Source organism: Salmo trutta, chromosome 30, assembly GCF_901001165.1.
Source record: "Salmo trutta chromosome 30, fSalTru1.1, whole genome shotgun sequence".
Classification (NCBI taxonomy): Eukaryota; Metazoa; Chordata; class Actinopteri; order Salmoniformes; family Salmonidae; genus Salmo; species Salmo trutta.
In genome coordinates, this window is record NC_042986.1 from 45,580,561 (window position 1) to 45,602,510 (window position 21,950).

Sequence of the window (21,950 nt, forward strand, 5' to 3'; positions counted from 1 at the left end):
CTGGCATTTCTTGAAAGTCAAAAACTCTCCCCTTTAAGGTAACTACTGTTATTTACCCTCTTGATGGTTATGATGGGGAGAAAAATCAGATCAGTAAATTGTTTAATCTCTAGCCAAGGCTTTATAGTACATGGTTAATTATGGCTGGCACTGGTTACAATCTGCCACAATATCAATGCTGCCAGCTAAGGTATTTAAGCGGATTGTCGGCCTGGTTGGACAAGGTTGGACAAGGCTGGACAAGGTTGGACCAAATGGAATTTAGAGAGAAAATGGACAGACTGTGTGACTCAAATGGCTGACTAAAACTGGACAAATATTGTCCTAAACTAAAGGACGAAATGACTCAAATGTAAAAGTGTATTTTAAGACTAAAACTAGTAAAACTAAATCTCAAATAGCTGCCAAAATGAACACTGCCCTGCAACCTGTACCACTAGTACCAGGTGTAAACAGCATGTCTCTATGTAATCATTACCCTGTCAGTCTGGTAACTACACTCGAGGCTGACGCGACATTACAATACACTAATACCTCATGATCTAAAACACAAAGGCCCAGACGAATTACCAGGACAAGTACTCAGAGCACACTCTGCCCAGCTGGCAAGTGTCTTCACTGACATTTTCAACCTCTCCCTCAACCAGTCTGTAATAGAGGTCGACCGATTAATCGGAATGGCCGATTTCAAGTTTTCATAACAATCGGTAATCGGTATTTTTGCCGCCTTCTGAGATCCCATGGGAGCCGTAGGAAGTGTCACGTAACAGCAGAGATCCCCTGTAATGGATAGAGATAATCAAGAAGGGCAAGAAATGGTCAGACAGGGTACTTCCTGTACAGAATCTTCTCAGGTTTTGGCCTGCCAAATGAGTTCTGTTATACTCACACACCATTCTAATAATTATATGCATATTCTAGTTTCTGGGCAGGAGTAATAATCAGATTAAATCGGGTACGTTTTTTATCCGGCCGTAAAAATACTGCCCCCTAGCCATAACAGGTTAAAATCAATACACAGAGGTATATATTTTTAAACCTGCATATTTAGTTAAAAGAAATCCAGGTTAGCAGGCAATATTAACCAGGTGAAATTGGGTCAGTTCTCTTGCGTTCGTTGCACGCAGAATCAGGGTATATAGAATCTGGCTCGTTGCGAACTAATTTGCCAAAATTTTACAGAACTATGAAATAACATTGTAGGTTGTGCGATATAACAGGAATATTTAGACTTATGGATGCCACCCGTTACATAAAATACGTAACGGTTCCGTATGTCACTGAAAGAATAATGTTTTCTTGATGATAGGTCATTAATATGGTCAAATCCAGAAACTAAGGTTTATTATATTAGTTAAGTCTATGATTTGATAGAGCAGTCTGACTGAGCGGTGGTAGGCAGCAGCAGGCTCGTAATAGTCAAAGATATATGGTTTAGAGAGAAATAGTCGACGCGTCATAATTCCTGTAATAACTTGCGGCTGAACTTTATTTGAACGTTATTTACCATTCATGTCTTCCATAGAGAATGTCTTGATCTACTTCAAATAAGGTCGGCGTTTTGTGCTTTAACCGCCTCGGCGTTTTGATACCCGTGTAAATCTCACTAGGTAACGTTTGTCAACATATTTTCATAAATCCACTCTACAAAAAAAAAAAATTATCTTCGCTTATATTGATCAGAGTTATATCCTATGGATATCTACACAGTTATAAAATTGGCAAGATGGTGTAAGCCTAAACCAAACACAGACCTTATTTTAAGTTAGCCCATAGAGGTTATGTGGGACGCAAGCGTCCCACCCCTGGTACACCCTATCAACAACAAATGAAATATCAAGAGCGCCAAATTTGAAAACAATTAAATGTCATAATTCAAATTTCTCAAACATACAACTATCTTACACCCTTTGAAAGATAAACATCTCCTTAATCTAACCACGTTGTCCGATTTCAAAAAGGCTTTACGGCGAAAGCATAAAAATAGATTATGTTAGGACAGTACATTGAAAATAGCTGTGTGTAATGTTTTGTCAATGCAAAGACACGCGTCACCTAAAGCAGAAAACCAGCTAAAATTATGCACTAACCATCAGATGACACTCCTAGGACATTATGTTAGACAATACATGCATTTTTAGTTCTATCAAGTTCATATTTATATCCAAAAACAGCGTTTTACTATGGCGTTGATGTTGAGGAAATCTTTTCCCTCCAATACCGCCAGTCAAAATCAGCACAACAAATTAAATAATTACTATTCGAAAACATTGGTAAAATATTATATTGTCATTCAAAGAATTATAGATTTACATCTCTTGAACGCAATCGACTTGCCAGATTTAAAATTAACCTTACTGGGAAATCACACTTTGCAATAATCTGAGCACTGCGCCCAGAAAAATACGCTTTGCGATACAGACTAACCGCCATGTTGGAGAGATCTAAAATCGAAAATCCTATGTAAATAATCCATTACCTTTGATTCTCTTCATCAGATGTCACTTCCAGGAATCCCAGGTCCATAACAAATGTAGTTTTGTTAGAAAAAGCTCATAATTTATGTCCAAAAAGCTCTGTGTTGTTAGCACATGATCTAAGCCCGCCGGACTTCTCTTCATGAAAGAGGGGAGAAAAAATATTTACGTTCGTTCAAACATGTCAAACGTTGTATAGCATAAATCATTAGGGCCTTTTTCAACCAGAACATGAATAATATTCAAGGCGGACGATTGCATTCTCTTTTAAAACGTATTGGAACGAGAGTACCCAACATGAACTCGCGCGCCAGAGTCTTGTCGGCCACCACCGTTCCAAGGCTGTTGTTCGTTCAGTTCTCACAGTAGAAGACTCAAACAACTTTGTAAAGACTGGTGACATCTAGTGGAAGCCATAGGAAGTGCTCAACGATTAATAAGCCCCTGTGTGTTTCAAGGGCATAGGCTTAAAGGTAATTCAACACATCAGGTATCCACTTCCTGTCAGAATTTGTCTCAGGGTTTTGACTGCCATATGAGTTCTGTTATACTTACAGACACCATTCAAACAGTTTTAGAAAATTCAGAGTGTTTTCTATCCAAACCTGAACAATAATATGCATATTCTAGCTTCTGAGTTGGTGTAGGAGGCAGTTAAAAATGTGCACATATTTTTTTCAAAATTCTCAATACTGCCCCATATCCCCAACAGGTTTTAATCAAAAAATATCCTATGGAATAAATGAAGGAACCGCTTTCAGATTTTGCTAGAAGGTGTCATGGGAATTATGACTCGCACTTTGGTAGTCAATTCTTACCATGCCCATTATTAAAATAGGATTTCCTGCATATAGAAATTACAGTTTTTGTTTTCAGCATTCATCACAGGTAACTTAAACTCTATTTTTATTATTCAAACAGTTGAGACTATTTGTCTCCTAAGCAGACTCTTCAGTATCGTTGTCACTTCAGAGCTGTGTGTGTGTGTGTGTGTGTATTTATATACACACACATATAAAAAAATATAAAAAAATCATAATAATATTTTTTTTTTATAAAAAAAAAAAAAAAAAAAAAAATAAAAAAAAATCGGCCGATTAATCGGTATCGGGGTTTTTGGTCCTCCAATAATCGGTATCGGTGTTAAAAAATCATAATCAGTCGACCTCTAGTCTGTAATATCTACATGTTTCAAGCAGACCACCATAGTCCCTGTGCCCAAGAATGCCAAGGTAACCTGTCTAAATGGCCATCGCCCCGTTGCATTCACATCTGTAGCTATGAAGGGCTATGAAAGGCTGGCCAAGGCTCACATCAACATCGTCATCCCAGACATCCTGGACCCACTCCTATTCTCACACCGCCCCAACAGATGATGCAATCTCTATTGCACTCCACACTGCCCTTTTCTAACTATACACTCACTATGTGAGTGTGATCTCAGTCCCCTCCTGTACACCCTCTTCACCTAAGACTGAGTGGCCGCGCATGACTCCAACACCATCATTAAGTTTGCTGGCGACAAGACGGTTGTAGACCTGATCACCGACGACGAGACAGCCTACAAGTAGGAGGTCTTTGACCTGGCAGTTTGGTGCCAGGACAGCAACCTCTCCCTCAACGTGGGCAAGACAAAGGATCTTATCGTGGACTACAACATTTTACATTTTTACATTTCAGTCATTTAGCCAACGCTCTTATCCAGAGCGACTTACAGTAGTGAATGCGAACCCACAACCCTGGCGTTGCAAACACCATGCTCTACCAACTGAGCCACCAACTGAGCCAAGAAATGTAATGTATATAGCCTAGTTACCACTGACTCAGTACTGGTACCCCGTGTATATAGCCTAGTTACCACTGACTCAGTACTGGTACCCCGTGTATATAGCCTAGTTACCACTGACTCAGTACTGGTACCCCGTGTATATAGCCAAGTTATCTATGTAAGTAAGCATTTCACCGTTAGTATACACCTGGTTGTTTACGAAGCACGTGACAAATTACAATTTTATTTTAATTGATTTGACACACACACACACAAATACTGACACCGCTGTCTCACTTTCTACAACACGCAAACACACTGCCTTGCCTTCCTCTCTTTAAGAACTCCGTTGGCGTTAGACTGGTGGACTGCAGGGCACCAGACCGGGTCTGGACTCGTGGACTGCAGGGCACCAGACCGGGTCTGGACTCGTGGACTGCAGGGCACCAGACCGGGTCTGGACTCGTGAACTGCAGGGCACCAGGCCGGGTCTGGACTGCAGGGCACCAGGCCGGGTCTGGACTGCAGGGCACCAGACCGGGTCTGGACTGCAGGGCACCAGACCGGGTCTGGACTGCAGGGCACCAGACCGGGTCTGGACTGCAGGGCACCAGACCGGGTCTGGACTGCAGGGCACCAGACCGGGTCTGGACTGCAGAGCACCAGACCGGGTCTGGACTGCAGGGCACCAGACCGGGTCTGGACTGCAGGGCACCAGACCGGGTCTGGACTCGTGAACTGCAGGGCACTAGGCTGGGTCTGCACTGGGTCTCTCTATGTGGTGAAATAATAATGTTGGGTTGATAGTAGCTTAGGTTTAATCTTTAGAATCAACAAGGTTCTCTCTCTTCTCAGTCTGACCCACTATTAGACTAAACAAGGTTTCCTCTCTTCTCAGTCTGACCCACTATTAGACTAAACAAGGTTCTCTCTCTTCTCAGTCTGACCCACTATTAGACTAAACAAGTTTTCCTCTCTTCTCCGTCTCGTCTAACAGTCCTAACACTGGGCTGAGTGTAGGAACAGTTTTAGAGGTCTGGAGTCTCCGGTCTGTGTCCTGACCAGGAAGAATCAACACCACAAATGGATCCTTCTGAGCTTTACGCAGTCTGGGGACCAGATTAAACAACTTATACAGGAATCACTACTCAAACTGACATGACAACACACACCATTGAGCCATCTGGAACATGGTCTCAGCCATGTAGCCACAGCTTCCTCTGATGAAATCAGATCTCATGGTGCGTCCGGATGCTGTTTCCCAACCAACACGATTCAAACGCACCATTAGACCAGAGGGAGCTGCTCAACTCTAACGTCATCACAACAAGGGGGGGGACAAGAGGACCTCTAACGTCATCACAACAGGGGGGGGGGACAAGAGGACCTCTAATGTCATCACAACTTGGGGGAGAAGAACTACAGTGGCTACCTGTACCTGGTCAAAAGGAGTGGTCAAAAGGAGTGGTCAAAAGGAGTGCACTATATAGAATAAAGAGTCATTTAGGACGCTGCACAGCTGTCTGACTACAGTATGATCTACATCAGTGCTTAAACCCCTCCTGTCTCAGCCTCCAGTATTTATGCTGCAGTAGTTTGTGTCGGGGGGCTAGAGTCAGGAGTATTTTTCCTGTGTGAATTTAAGTATGCTCTCTCTAATTCTCCCTCTCGGAGGACCTGAGCCCTGGGACCATGGCTCAGGACTACCTGGCCTGATGACTCCTTGCTGTTCCCAGTCCACCTGGTCGTGCTGCTGCTCCAGTTTCAACTGTTCTGCCTGCGGCTATGGAACCCTGACCTGTTCACCGGACGTGCTACCTGTCCCAGACCTGCTGTTTTCAACTCTCTAGAGACAGCAGGAGCGGTAGAGATACTCGTAATGATCGGCAATGAAAAGCCAACTGACATTTACTCCTGAGATGCTGACCTGTTGCACCCTCTACAACCACTGTGATTATTATTATTTGACCCTGTTGGTCATCTATGAACATTTGAACATCTTGGCCATGTACTGTTATAATCTCCACCCGGCACAGCCAGAAGAGGACTGGCCACCCCTCATAGCCTGGTTCATCTCTAGGTTTCTTCCTAGGTTCCTGCCTTTCTAGGGAGTTTTTCCTAGCCACCGTGCTTCTACACCTGCATTGCTTGCTGTTTGGGGTTTTAGGCTGGGTTTCTGTACAGCACTTTGTGACATCAGCTGATGTAAGAAGGGCTTTATAAATACATTTGATTGATTGATTCCCAACCCTGGTCCTCCAGTATAATCTAGAACAGTGTTTCCCAATCCTAGTCCTCTACAACGACGAGACGGCCTACAGGGAGGAGGTGAGGGCCCTCAGAGTGTGGTGTCAGGAAATTAACCTCACACTCAATGTCATAAAAACAAAGGAGATGATCGTGGACTTCAGGAAGAAGCAGAGGGAGCAGCCCCCTATCCACATCGACGGGACTGTAGTGGAGAAGGTGGAAAGTTTAAGTTCCTTGGCGTACACATCACGGACAAACTGAAATGGTCCACCCACACAGACAGCGTGGTGAAGAAGGCGCAGCAGCGCCTCTTCAACCTCAGGAGGCTGAAGAAATTCAGCTTGTCACCAAAAACACTCAAACTTTTACAGATGCACAATCGAGAGCATCCTGTCGGGCTGTATCATTGCCTGGTACGGCAACTGCTCCGCCCATAACCGGAAGGCTCTCCAGAGGGTGGTGTGGTCTGCACAACGCATCACCGGGGGCAAACTACCTGCCCTCCAGGACACCTACACCACCCGATGTCACAGGAAGGCCAAAAAGATCATCAAGGACAACAACCACCCGAGCCACTGCCTGTTCACCCCGCTATCATCCAGAAGGTGAGGTCAGTACAGGTGCATCAAAGCTGGGACCGAGAGACTGAAAAACAGCTTGTATCTCGAGGCCATCAGACTGTTAAAATGGTGTAAAATAGTTGATTGTTTGAGAAAATGGAATTATAAGATTTTAGCTTTTGAATTTGGTGCTCTGATTTTCCACTGGCTGTTGTCAAAATCAATCCCGTTAACGGGATAAGAAGGGGTCCTCCCCCTCGCCCTCTCTCTCCCCCTCCCTCCCTCCCTCCCTCTCTCCCCCTCCCCCTCTCCCCATATCATCCGTTATCTTGCGAGTATGTATGACTGTTTGTTGGTGGGAAAAGGGGATGCCAAGTCACCCATAGGCATACATTACCCTTAGGAAAACTGTGTCTAAGTACCCTAGTTAGAACTGGGCGGCCAGCCACTGTATTTTATTGGTTAGTTAGCTAACTGTTCTTGAAGCAGGTAAGACTAGCTTGTGTTTATTAGTTCTTTCCTTGGGTCCAGCTCAGCCCCCCCCCCCCATTACCGTGTGTTTGAAATGAGATCTACAGATCTTTGGCCCCCCCTAGACTGCAGGGCCAAAGGGGTTCGTAACACCAACAGACTGACTCAACTCTAGCCACTTTAATAATAGAAAAATTGGATGTAATAAATGTATCACTAGCCACTTTAAACAATGCCACTTTATATGTTTACATACCCTACATTACTCATCTCATATGTATATACTGTACTCTATACCATCTACTGCATCTTGCCTATGCCGCACGGCCATCACTCATCCATATATTTATATGTACATATTCTTATTCATTCCTTTACACTTGTGTGTATATAAGGTAGCTGTTGTGAAATTGTTAGATTACTTGTTAGATATTACTGCATGGTCGGAACTATAAGCACAAGCATTTCGCTACACTCGCATTAACATCTGCTAACCATGTGTATGTGACCAATAACACCTGCTAACCATGTGTATGTACCAATAACATCTGCTAACCATGTGTATGTGACCAATAACACCTGCTAACCATGTGTATGTACCAATAACATCTGCTAACCATGTGTATGTGACAAATAACATTTTATTTCATTTTGTTTTCAGTATAATCCAGATGAGTGCTTCCCAACCCTGGTCCCCCAGTACCCCCAACAGCCCAACCCTGGTCCTCCAGTACCCCCGACAGCCCAGCCCTGGTCCTCCACTACCCCCGACAGCCCAGCCCTGGTCCCCCAGTACCCCCCCGACAGCCCAGCCCTGGTCCTCCAGTACCCCCGACAGCCCAGCCCTGGTCCCCCAGTACCCCCCCGACAGCCCAGCCCTGGTCCTCCAGTACCCCCGACAGCCCAGCCCTGGTCCTCCAGTATCCCCGACAGTACACAGTTTGTTGTAGCCCTTGATAAACACCTCATTGAGGGCTTCACGATTATTGGACAAGTTAAATCAGGTGAGCTTGTCCAGGGTTATAATAAAAATGTGTTGGGGTACTGGAGGACCAGGGTTGGGGGGTACTGGTGGACCAGGGTTGGGCTGTTGGGGGGGACTGGAGGACCAGGGTTGGGGGGTACTGGAGGACCAGGGTTGGGCTGTTGGGGGGTACTGGAGGACCAGGGTTGGGGGGTACTGGAGAACCAGGGTTGGGCTGTTGGGGGGTACTGGAGGACCAGGGTGGGGGGTACTGGAGAACCAGGGTTGGGCTGTTGGGGGGTACTGGAGGACCAGGGTTGGGGGGGGTACTGGAGGACCAGGGTTGGGGGGGAACTGGAGGACCAGGGTTGGCTGGTACTGGAGGACCAGGGTTGGGCTGGTACTGGAGGACCAGGGTTGGGCGGGTACTGGAGGACCAGGGTTGGGCGGGTACTGGAGGACCAGGGTTGGGGGGGTACTGGAGGACCAGGGTTGGGGGGGTACTGGAGGACCAGGGTTGGGGGGGTACTGGAGGACCAGGGTTGGGGGGGGAACTGGAGGACCAGGGTTGGGGGGGGAACTGGAGGACCAGGATTGGGGGGGGTACTGGAGGACCAGGGTTGGGGGGGAACTGGAGGACCAGGGTTGGGGGGGAACTGGAGGACCAGGGTTGGGGGGGAACTGGAGGACCAGGGTTGGGGGGGAACTGGAGGACCAGGGTTGGGGGGGAACTGGAGGACCAGGGTTGGGGGGGAACTGGAGGACCAGGGTTGGGGGGGTACTGGAGGACCAGGGTTGGGGGGGTACTGGAGGACCAGGGTTGGGGGGGTACTGGAGGACCAGGGTTGGGGGGGTACTGGAGGACCAGGGTTGGGCGGTACTGGAGGACCAGGGTTGGGCGGTACTGGAGGACCAGGGTTGGGCGGTACTGGAGGACCAGGGTTGGGGGAGTACTGGAGGACCAGGGTTGGGCTGTTGGGGGGGGTACTGGAGGACCAGGGTTGGGGGGGTACTGGAGGACCAGGGTTGGGGGGGGTACTGGAGGACCAGGGTTGGGGGGGGGGGTACTGGAGGACCAGGGTTGGGGGGGTACTGGAGGACCAGGGTTGGGGGAGTACTGGAGGACCAGGGTTGGGGGGGGGGTACTGGAGGACCAGGGTTGGGCTGTTGGGGGGTACTGGAGGGCCAGGGTTGGGCGGTTGGGGGGGTACTGGAGGACCAGGGTTGGGGGGGTACTGGAGGACCAGGGTTGGGGGGGGGTACTGGAGGACCAGGGTTGGGGGGGGGGGGTACTGGAGGACCAGGGTTGGGGGGGGGGTACTGGAGGACCAGGGTTGGGGGGGGTACTGGAGGACCAGGGTTGGGGGGGTACTGGAGGACCAGGGTTGGGGGGGTACTGGAGGACCAGGGTTGGGGGGGTACTGGAGGACCAGGGTTGGGGGGTACTGGAGGACCAGGGTTGGGGGGGTACTGGAGGACCAGGGTTGGGCTGTTGGGGGGTACTGGAGGACCAGGGTTGGGCTGTTGGGGGGTACTGGAGGACCAGGGTTGGGCTGTACTGGAGGACCAGGGTTGGGCTGTACTGGAGGACCAGGGTTGGGGGGGTACTGGAGGACCAGGGTTGGGGGGGTACTGGAGGACCAGGGTTGGGGGGGTACTGGAGGACCAGGGTTGGGGGGGTACTGGAGGACCAGGGTTGGGCGGTACTGGAGGACCAGGGTTGGGGGAGTACTGGAGGACCAGGGTTGGGGGAGTACTGGAGGACCAGGGTTGGGGGGGGGGTACTGGAGGACCAGGGTTGGGGGGGTACTGGAGGACCAGGGTTGGGCGGTACTGGAGGACCAGGGTTGGGGGGGTACTGGAGGACCAGGGTTGGGGGGGGTACTGGAGGACCAGGGTTGGGGGGGTACTGGAGGACCAGGGTTGGGCTGTTGGGGGGTACTGGAGGACCAGGGTTGGGCTGTTGGGGGGTACTGGAGGACCAGGGTTGGGCTGTACTGGAGGACCAGGGTTGGGCTGTACTGGAGGACCAGGGTTGGGGGGGTACTGGAGGACCAGGGTTGGGGGGGTACTGGAGGACCAGGGTTGGGGGGGTACTGGAGGACCAGGGTTGGGGGGGTACTGGAGGACCAGGGTTGGGGGAGTACTGGAGGACCAGGGTTGGGGGAGTACTGGAGGACCAGGGTTGGGGGAGTACTGGAGGACCAGGGTTGGGGGGGGGGTACTGGAGGACCAGGGTTGGGGGGGTACTGGAGGACCAGGGTTGGGCGGTACTGGAGGACCAGGGTTGGGGGGGTACTGGAGGACCAGGGTTGGGGGAGTACTGGAGGACCAGGGTTGGGGGGGGGGTACTGGAGGACCAGGGTTGGGGGGGGGGGGGTACTGGAGGACCAGGGTTGGGGGGGTACTGGAGGGCCAGGGTTGGGCGGTTGGGGGGGTACTGGAGGACCAGGGTTGGGGGGGTACTGGAGGACCAGGGTTGGGGGGGGGGACTGGAGGACCAGGGTTGGGGGGGGGTACTGGAGGACCAGGGTTGGGGGGGGGGTACTGGAGGACCAGGGTTGGGGGGGGTACTGGAGGACCAGGGTTGGGGGGGTACTGGAGGACCAGGGTTGGGGGGGTACTGGAGGACCAGGGTTGGGGGGGTACTGGAGGACCAGGGTTGGGGGGGTACTGGAGGACCAGGGTTGGGGGGGTACTGGAGGACCAGGGTTGGGCTGTTGGGGGGTACTGGAGGACCAGGGTTGGGGGGGTACTGGAGGACCAGGGTTGGGCTGTTGGGGGGTACTGGAGGACCAGGGTTGGGCTGTTGGGGGGTACTGGAGGACCAGGGTTGGGGGGTACTGGAGGACCAGGGTTGGGCTGTACTGGAGGACCAGGGTTGGGCTGTTGGGGGGTACTGGAGGACCAGGGTTGGGCTGTTGGGGGGTACTGGAGGACCAGGGTTGGGCTGTTGGGGGGTACTGGAGGACCAGGGTTGGGCTGTTGGGGGGTACTGGAGGACCAGGGTTGGGCTGTTGGGGGGTACTGGAGGACCAGGGTTGGGCTGTTGGGGGGGTACTGGAGGACCAGGGTTGGGCTGTTGGGGGGTACTGGAGGACCAGGGTTGGGCTGTTGGGGGGTACTGGAGGACCAGGGTTGGGCTGTTGGGGGGTACTGGAGGACCAGGGTTGGGCTCTTGGGGGGTACTGGAGGACCAGGGTTGGGCTCTTGGGGGGTACTGGAGGACCAGGGTTGGGCGGTTGGGGGGTACTGGAGGACCAGGGTTGGGCGGTTGGGGGTACTGGAGGACCAGGGTTGGGGGGTACTGGAGGACCAGGGTTGGGGGGGGTACTGGAGGACCAGGGTTGGGGGGGTACTGGAGAACCAGGGTTGGGCTGTTGGGGGGGGGGGGGTACTGGAGGACCAGGGTTGGGGGGTACTGGAGGACCAGGGTTGGGCTGTTGGGGGGTACTGGAGGACCAGGGTTGGGCGGTTGGGGGGTACTGGAGGACCAGGGTTGGGCGGTTGGGGGGTACTGGAGGACCAGGGTTGGGGGGTACTGGAGGACCAGGGTTGGGGGGTACTGGAGGACCAGGGTTGGGCTGTTGGGGGGGTACTGGAGGACCAGGGTTGGGCTGTTGGGGGGGTACTGGAGGACCAGGGTTGGGCTGTTGGGGGTACTGGAGGACCAGGGTTGGGGGGTACTGGAGGACCAGGGTTGGGCTGTTGGGGGGGACTGGAGGACCAGGGTTGGGGATACTGGAGGACCAGGGTTGTGAAACACTGAGCAAGATGTTGACTGGGAGGGACTGTATCACTTCCTCATGACTAATGTAATAACTGTTGATGAGTCTCTGATTTAGAAGAGGAACAGAACTACAGACACTACACTGTTACTATGGGGACCCGCTGTTAGCAACCCTACAGACACTACACTGTTACTATAGGGACCCGCTGTTAGCAACCCTACACTGTTACTATAGGGACCCGCTGTTAGCAACCCTACACTGTTACTATAGGGACCCGCTGTTAGCAACCCTACACTGTTACTATAGGGACCCGCTGTTAGCAACCCTACACTGTTACTATAGGGACCCGCTGTTAGCAACCCTACACTGTTACTATAGGGACCCGCTGTTAGCAACACTACACTGTTACTATAGGGCAATTTAGAAGAGAAACTGAATGCCTTCAGAGAGACAGAGACCGAGAGAGATGGGGAAGATACCGAGAAGAGAGGGGGGGAAGAGACCGAGAAGAGAGAGGGGGGGAGAGACCGAGAAGAGAGAGGGGGGGGGAAAGAGACCGAGAGGGGGGGGGGGGGGGGAAGAGACCGAGAGAGAGGGGGGGAAAGAGGGGGGGAAGAGACCGAGAGAGAGGGGGGGGGGGGAAGAGACCGAGAGAGAGAGGGGGGGGGGAAGAGACCGAGAGAGAGAGGGGGGGGAAAGAGACCGAGAGAGAGAGAGGGGGGGAAAGAGACCGAGAGAGAGAGAGGGGGGGAAAGAGACCGAGAGAGAGAGAGGGGGGGAAAGAGACCGAGAGAGAGAGGGGGGGAAAGAGACCGAGAGAGAGAGGGGGGGGAAAGAGACCGAGAGAGAGAGGGGGGGAGAAAGAGACCAAGAGAGAGAGGGGGGGAGAAAGAGACCAAGAGAGAGAGGGGGGGAGAAAGAGACCGAGAGAGAGGGGGGAAGAGACCGAGAGAGAGAGAGGGGGGGAAAGAGACCGAGAGAGAGAGAGGGGGGGAAAGAGACCGAGAGAGAGGGGGGTGGAAGAGACCGAGAGAGAGGAGGGGGGGAAGAGACCGAGAGAGAGGAGGGGGGGAAGAGACCGAGAGAGAGGAGGGGGGGTAAGAGACCGAGAGAGAGGGGGGGGTAAGAGACCGAGAGAGAGGGGGGGGTAAGAGACCGAGAGAGAGGGGGGGAAGAGACCGAGAGAGAGGGGGGGGGAAGAGACCGAGAGAGAGGGGGGGAAGAGACCGAGAGAGAGGGGGGGAAGAGACCGAGAGAGAGGGGAGAGAAATATAAATGTGTGCTAACTATATCCCCCAATTGAATCCCCAAACTTTAACGATGACAGCTTCTCCATCCTAGAGGGGGAGATCAACCATTTCCAGGGACATGTACTAGTCTGTGGTGACCTAAATGCCAGAACTGGACAAGAACCTGACACCCTCAGGACACAGGGGACAAACACCAACCTGGAGGGGACAGCATTCCCTCCCCCATATGCCCCCCTAGACACAACGATGACAAAACAACCAACAAAAACAGGTCACAACTCCTGCAGCTCTGTCGCACGCTGGGTATGTACATAGTCAATGGTAGGCTTCGAGGGGACTCCTATGGTAGGTACACCTATAGCTCATCTCTTGGCAGTAGTATTGTAGAATACTTTATCACTGACCTCAACCCAGAGTCTCTCAGAGCGTTCACAGTCAGCCCACTGACACTCCTATCAGATCACAGCAAAATCACAGTCTACTTGAACAGAGCAATACTCAATCATGAGGCATCAAAGGAAAGGAACTGAGTAATACTAAGAAATGCTTTAGACGGAAGGAAAGTAGTGTAGAAATCTACCAAAAAACTATTAGGCAACAACAAATTCAATCCCTTTTAGACAACTTCCTGGACAAATGTTTCACTGTAATAGTGAAGGTGTAAACTTGGCAGTAGAAAACCTAAAAACCGTATATTTGACCTCTCAGCTTCCCTATCAAATCTAAACATTTCAAGCAGACAACTTGAAGAAAATTACCAACAGTGACAAATGGTTTGATGAAGAATACAAAAACCAAAGAAAGAAATTGAGAAACCTGTCCAACCAAAAACAGAGACCCAGAAAACCTGAGCCTACTCTTTCACTATGGTGAATCACTAAAACAACACAGAAATACACTACTGAAGAAGAAGCAACAGCATGTCAGAAATGTAACTGAAGAATCCATAGACTAACCACTTCTGGGAAAATTGGAACCCATTAAACAGAGTTATTTATTATTTAACTAGGCAAGTCAGTTATGAGCAAATTCATATTTACAATGACGGCCTACCTAAAGGAAAAGGCCTCCTCCTGCGGGGACTAAAAATAAAATATTGGACAAAACACACATCAAGACGAGACACCACAAAACTAAATAAACAGAGTCCTAAAACAACATAGCATGGCAACAACACATGAAAACACAGCATGGTAGCAACACAACATGACAACATGGTAGCAACACAGCATGGCAGCAACACAGCATGGCAGCAACACAGCATGACAACATGGCAGCAACACAGCATGGCAGCAACACAGCATGGCAGCAACACAGCATGGCAGCAACACAGCATGACAACAACACAGCATGGTAGCAACACAACATGACAACATGGTAGCAACACAGCATGGCAGCAACACAGCATGGCAGCAACACAGCATGGTAGCAACACAGCATGGTAGCAACAACATGACAACATGGTAGCAACACAGCATGGCAGCAACACAGCATGGCAGCAACACAGCATGGTAGCAACACAGCATGGTAGCAACACAGCATGGTAGAAACACAGCATGGTAGCAACACAACATGACAACATGGTAGCAGCACAACACATGGTACAAACATTATTGGGCACAGACAACAGCATAAACGGCAGATGGAAAAATGAAGGTGTGTGGATAAACCACTGCTCCAATCTTTTTGGCTCTATAACAAAGAAAAACAGCAAAAACATGATCAAATACAAATCTTAGAATCAACTATTAAAGACTAACAGAACCCACTGGATTCTCCAATTACCTTGAATGAACTACAGGACAAAATGCAAACCCTCCAACCCAAAAAGGCCTTTGGTGTTGATGGTATCCTACATTAAATTATAAAATATTCAGACCACAAATTCTAATTGGCTATACTAAATCTCTTTAACATCATCTTTAGCTCTGGCATCTTCCCCAATATTTGGAACCAAGGACTGATCACCTCAATCCACAAAAGAGGAGACAAATCTGACCCCAATAACTACTGTGGGATATGAGTCAACAGCAACCTTGGGAAAACCCTCTCCATTATCATTAACAGACTCGTACATTTCCTCAGTGAAAACAATGTACTGAGCAAATATCAAATAGGCTTTTTACCAAATTACCGTACAGCAGACCACGTATTCACCCTGCACACCCTAATTGACAAACCAAAACAAAGGCAAAGTCTTCTCATGCTTTGTTGATTTCAAAAAAGCTTTTGACCCAATTTGGCATGAGGGTCTGCTATACACATTGATGGAAAAACATCCAACATTATAAAATCCATGTACATAAACAACAACATCCTAGTTGTTGCATCTTTAGATTCTCATCTCTTTCACATATGGAACTGTGCTCGTCAGGTGTTTAGAATGGTGAATTCCTGCGAATTGCATTTTGGCAAATGTTTGAAAATGACGTTTTATTGGCTGCTTCATTAAAGGAGTTTTATGTTCTGTTGCCATAAAAACTAAGTGTGATTTCTGTCATTCTGAGCACCGCGGGTGGACACCCCAATGGGTGACACATCCAATGCATATGGGTCTGGTATATTAAAATCTGTTGTCCTGCACCTAACAGAAACCCTGACTCACCGAGAACATTGGAAAAACAAAGAGACTCCAGAAAGCAGTCTTAAATGAGATAGGGAGCAAGACAGAGGAAAGGGGAGAGAGACAATAACAACAAAAAATTATCATGTGTGCTACCTATATCCCCCCAATAGAATCCCTGTACCTTAACCTGATGAGGATAGGGGGCAGTATTTTTACGGCCAGATGAAAAACGTACCCAAATTAAACTGCCTACTACTCGGGCCCAGAAACTATAAAATGCATATTATTAGTAGATTTGGATAGAAAACACTCTGAAGTTTCTAAAACTGTTTGAATGATGTCTGTGAGTATAACAGAACTTATATGGCAGGCAAAAACTTGAGAAAGATCTCCCACTTCCTGGTTGGATTTAAGAATTGTAGTTCTTTTGAATTCCTATCGAAACTACAGTGTCTGTGGGGTCACGTTGCACTTCCTAAGGCTTCCATTGGCTGTCAACAGCCTTTAGAAAGTTCTTTCAGCATTCTCCTGTTATTGGGCAGAGCATAGTAGCACAGTCAATGAGTGGACTGCCTGAGGACAAAGGGCTTTGTGATGCGCGAGCCCGCCGTTCCTTCTTTTTCTCCTGGAATGAATACGCTGTTGTCCGGTTGGAATATTATCGCATTTTTACGTTAAAAATACCCTAAAGATTGATTGTAAACAACATTTGACATGTTTCTACAAACAGTAACGGAACATTTTGACTTTGTGTCTCGATTTGCGCTCTCGCATTATGCCTTTGGATAGTGATCTGAACGCACGAAAAAAACTGAGGTATTTGGACATATATAGAGTATTTCGAACAAAACGAACATTTCTTGTGGAAGTAGGAGTCCTGGGAGTGCATTCCGCCGAAGATCAGCAAAGGTAAGGAATGATTTATAACACTAATTCAGAGTTTTGTTGATGCCAGAACTTGGCGGGTAGCTGTATAGCTTGCATTGATGGTTGAGCTATGTACTCAAAATATTGAACAATGTGCTTTCTCCGTAAAGCTATTTAGAAATCTGACACAGCGGTTGCATCAAGGAGTAGTGCATCTATAATTCTTTAAAAAATTGTTTTATATTTTGTTAACGTTTATGATGAGTATTTCTGTAAATGAATGTGCTCATTCACCGGTGGTTTTGGTGGGAATACATTTTCTGAACATCACCCGCCAATGTAAAATGCTGTTTTTGGATATAAATATGAACTTGATCGAACAAAACATACATGTATTGTGTAACATGATGTCCTATGAGTGTCATCTGATGAAGATGGTCAAAGGTTAGTGCTTCATTTTAGCTGTATTTTGAGTTTTTGTGACATCCCCTTGCTTGGAAAATGGCTGTGTGGTTGTTGTTTGTCTATGTACTGTCTTAACATAATCTAATGTTTTGCTTTCGCTGTAAAGCCTTTTTGAAAATCGGACAATGTGGTTACATTAAGGAGAAGTGTATCTTTAAAATGGTGTAAAATAGTCTATGTTTGAGAAATTGAAATTATTAGATTTTTGATGTTTTGTATTTCGCGCCCTGCTGTTCCATTGGATGTTGGCTAGGCGTTCCGCTAGCGGAACGTCTGTCCTCAATTAACAATGAACGCTTCACCATCCTAGAGGGGGAGATCAACCATTTCCAGGCCCAGGGACATGTACTAGTCTGTGGTGGCCTAAATGCCAGAACTGGACAAGAACCTGACACCCTCAGGACACAGGGGGACAAACACCTACCTGGAGGGGACAGCATTCCCTCCCCCATATGCCCCCCTAGACACAACGATGACAAAACAACCAACAAAAACAGGTCACAACTCCTGCAGCTCTGTCGCACGCTGGGTATGTACATAGTCAATGGTAGGCTTCGAGGGGACTCCTATGGTAGGTACACCTATAGCTCATCTCTTGGCAGTAGTATTGTAGAATACTTTATCACTGACCTCAACCCAGAGTCTCTCAGAGCGTTCAGTCAGCCCACTGACACCTTTATCAGACCACAGCAAAACTACAGTCTAATTGAACAGAGCAATACTCAATCATGAGGCATCAAAGGAAAGGAACTGAGTAATACTAAGAAATGCTTTAGACGGAAGGAGAGTAGTGTAGAAATCTACCAAAAAAATATTAGGCAACAACAAATTCAAACCCTTTTAGACAACTTCCTGGACAAATGTTTCACTGTAATAGTGAAGGTGTAAACCTGGCAGTAGAAAACCTAAACAGTATGTTTGACCTCTCAGCTTCCCTATCAAATCTAAACATTTCAAGCAGACAACTTAAAGAAAATTACCAACAGTGACAAATGGTTTGATGAAGAATGCAAAAACCAAAGAAAGAAATTGAGAAACCTATCCAACCAAAAACAGAGACCCAGAAAACCTGAGCCTACTCTTTCACTATGGTGAATATATAAAACATTACAGAAATACACTACTGAAAATTGGCTATACTTAAACTCTTTAACATCCTCAGATCTGGCATCTTCCCCAATATTTGGAAGTAAGGGCTGATCACTGCAATTCACAAAAGAGGAGACAAATGTGACCCCAATAACTACCGTGGGATATGCATCAACAGCAACCTTGGGAAAATCCTCTGCTTTATCATTAACAGACTCGTACATTTCCTCAGTGAAAACAATGTACTGAGCAAATGTCAAATAGGCTTTATACCAAATTACCTTACGACAGACCACGTATTCACCCTGCACACACTAATTGACAAACAAACAAACCAAAAAGGCAAAGTCTTCTCATGATTTGTTGACTTCAAAAAAGCTTTTGACTCAATTTGGCATGAGGGTCTGCTAGACAAATTAATGGAAAGCGGTGTTGGGGAAAAACATACGACATTATAAAATCCATGTACACAAACAAGAAAAAAAGTGTGGTTACAATTGGCAAAAAACACACATCTCTTTCCACAGGGCCGTGGGGTGAGGCAGAGATGCAGCTTGAGCCCCACCCTCTTCAACAAATATATCAAGAATTGGCGAGGGCACTAGAACAGTGCAGCACCCGGCCTCACCCTACTAGAATCTGAAGTCAAATGTCTACTGTTTGCTGATGATTTGGTGCTTCTGTCCCCAACCAAGGAGCACCTACAGCAGCACCTAGATCTTCTGCTCTGTCAGACCTGGGCCCTGACAGACCTGGGCCCTGACAGACCTGGGCCCTGACAGTAAATCTCAGTAAGACAAAAATAATTTGTGTTCCAAAAAATGTCCATTTGCCATGACCACATATTCCATCTAGACAACGTTGCCCTAGAGCACACAAAAAAATATATACATACCTCGGCCTAAACATCAGCGCCACAGGTCATTTCCACAAAGCAGTTAACGATCTGAGAGACGAGGCAAGAAGGGCCTTCTACGCCATCAAAAGGAACAAAATCCAACATACCAATTAGGATCTGGCTAAAAAAATACTTGAAATCAAATTTTTGTTGTCACATGCGCCAAATAAACCTTATTGTGAAACGTTTACAGGCCCTTAACCAACAATCCAGTTAAGAAAAAAAGACAAGTAAAAAATAATAAAATGAAACAATAAATAACAATAACGAGGCTATATACAGGGGGTACTGGTACCGAGTCAATGTGCAGGGGTACAGGTTAGTCGAGGTAATATGTACATGTAGGTAGGGGTAAGTAAAGTGACTGTGCATAGATAATAAACAGCAAGTAGCAGCAGTTATAGAACCCATTACCCTTTATGGTTGTGAGGTCTGGGGTCCGCTCACAAACCAAGAATTCCCAAAATGGGACAAACACCAAAAACATCCTCTGTGTACAACATAAAACACCGAATAATGCAAGCAGAGCAGAATTAGGCCGATACCCACTAATTATCCAAATCCAGAAAAGAGACGTTAAATTCTACAACCCCCTAAAAGGAAGTGATTCCCAAACCTTCCATAACAAAGCCATCACCTACAGAGAGATGAACCTGGAGAAGAGTCCCCTCAGCAAGCTGGTCCTAGGGCTCTGTTCACAAACAGACACCACAGAGCCCCAGGACAGCAACACAATTAGACCCAAACAAATCATGAGAAAACAAAAAGATAATTACTTGACACATTGGAAATAATTAAAAAAAAAAAAAAAAAGAGCAAACTAGAATCCTATTTGGCCCTAAACAGAGAGTACACAGAGGCAGAATACCTGACCACTGTGACCCAAACTTAAGGAAAGCTTTGACTACGTACAGACTCAGTGAGCATAGCCCTGCTATTAATAAAGGCTGCCGTAGGCGAACTTCTCTTGAGAGCCAAGTCTGCCTATGTGCAAACTGTCCACAAAATGAGTAGTGACATGATCATCGGTGCTTGGCTGCCATTTGACAAATAACAATTCTTTGTCTCTCCATTTTGTCAATAATAATCTCATCATGTAGGCTATAACCGCACTATCGGCAAGCTGTTGGCTAGAGCACACATTCCAATACCATGGGCACAATCGCTATAGAACACCATTATTTGGTTTTGGAAACGCGATGGAAACGCGATGGAAACGCATTTAACTTCATCACGTACAGCCTTTTATCCGCAACAAATACATTTGATGGAAACATCTTCGGTGGGAAAATGAGCGTATTGTTCCTATGAAGATTTTAGAATATTCACATGAACAGCTGTCGCCAATTGGATGCAAACCTAGCTACAGTGAGAATGAAGTCCTGTATCTAAAATGGCATCCTATATTCCCTAAATAGTGCACTACTTTTGACCAGAATCCAAAGGGCATTTCGGACCCAAGCCATCTCCTGTTTCCTTCGAGTTACTGTTAACGTTCTCTGGAGTTAGCAGATATCACAGCTAGTTGGGGCCAATTCCATTTAAATTCCAGTCAATTCAGGAAGTACACAGAAATCCCAATAGGGCTGCAACGGGCCATGGCCCTCTTTCTGCCGTGGCCCTCTTTCTGCCGTGGCCCTCTTTCTGCCGTGGCCCTCTTTCTGCCGTGGCCCTCTTTCTGCGATTATGGTTCCAGGAACTGAAACAGCCACACTTTTTTTTTCAATTAAAATTTCAACAACATACTGGTTATCGTGGTTCCAAACGTTGAATAGCTACAAAAAGGGTGAACCATCAATTCAAAAGATTAGAATCGCTTTAAAAAAAACGGATATATGAAAAAAGTAAAGGGTATAAGACTGTGTACTACTCATCCCAAACTAGTCATCCCAAACTGTATACATACCAGTTAGGAGGCAAACTACTCATCCCAAACTGTATACATACCAGAGTTAGGAGGCAAACTACTCATCCCAAACTGTATACATACCAGAGTTAGGAGGCAAACAAACTAGTCATCCCAAACTGTATACATACCAGTTAGGAGGCAAACAAACTAGTCATCCCAAACTGTGTACATACCAGTTAGGAGGCAAACAAACTACTCATCCCAAACTGTATACATACCAGTTAGGAGGCAAACAAACTACTCATCCCAAACTGTATACATACCAGAGTTAGGAGGCAAACTACTCATCCCAAACTGTATACATACCAGAGTTAGGAGGCAAACTACTCATCCCAAACTGTATACATACCAGAGTTAGGAGACAAACTACTCATCCCAAACTGTATACATACCAGAGTTAGGAGACAAACTACTCATCCCAAACTGTATACATACCAGAGTTAGGAGGCAAACTACTCATCCCAAACTAGTCATCCCAAACTGTATACATACCAGTTAGGAGGCAAACAAACTAGTCATCCCAAACTGTATACATACCAGAGTTAGGAGACAAACAAGTCATCCCAAACTGTATACATACCAGAGTTAGGAGGCAAACAAACTACTCATCCCAAACTGTATACATACCAGAGTTAGGAGACAAACTACACATCCCTAACTGTATACATACCAGAGTTAGGAGACA

At 47.6% G+C, this 21,950-nt stretch overlaps 1 protein-coding gene across 5 annotated transcripts in view; it reads right to left on the reverse strand.

Moving 5' to 3' along the window:
- LOC115168757 (monocarboxylate transporter 1) overlaps nt 1-21,950 on the reverse strand; it is a 52,771-nt gene that overhangs the window by 16,997 nt on the left and 13,824 nt on the right. The window contains exon 1 of one of the 5 annotated variants that reach the window (XM_029724315.1): nt 21,615-21,648. The exons of 3 other annotated variants lie outside the window; for them this stretch is intronic. The gene's annotated coding sequence lies outside the window, so the exon portion shown is untranslated. Of the gene's footprint in view, nt 1-21,303; nt 21,355-21,614; nt 21,649-21,950 lie in introns of those variants that run through there. One more of the 5 variants, XM_029724312.1, reaches the window with a different exon arrangement.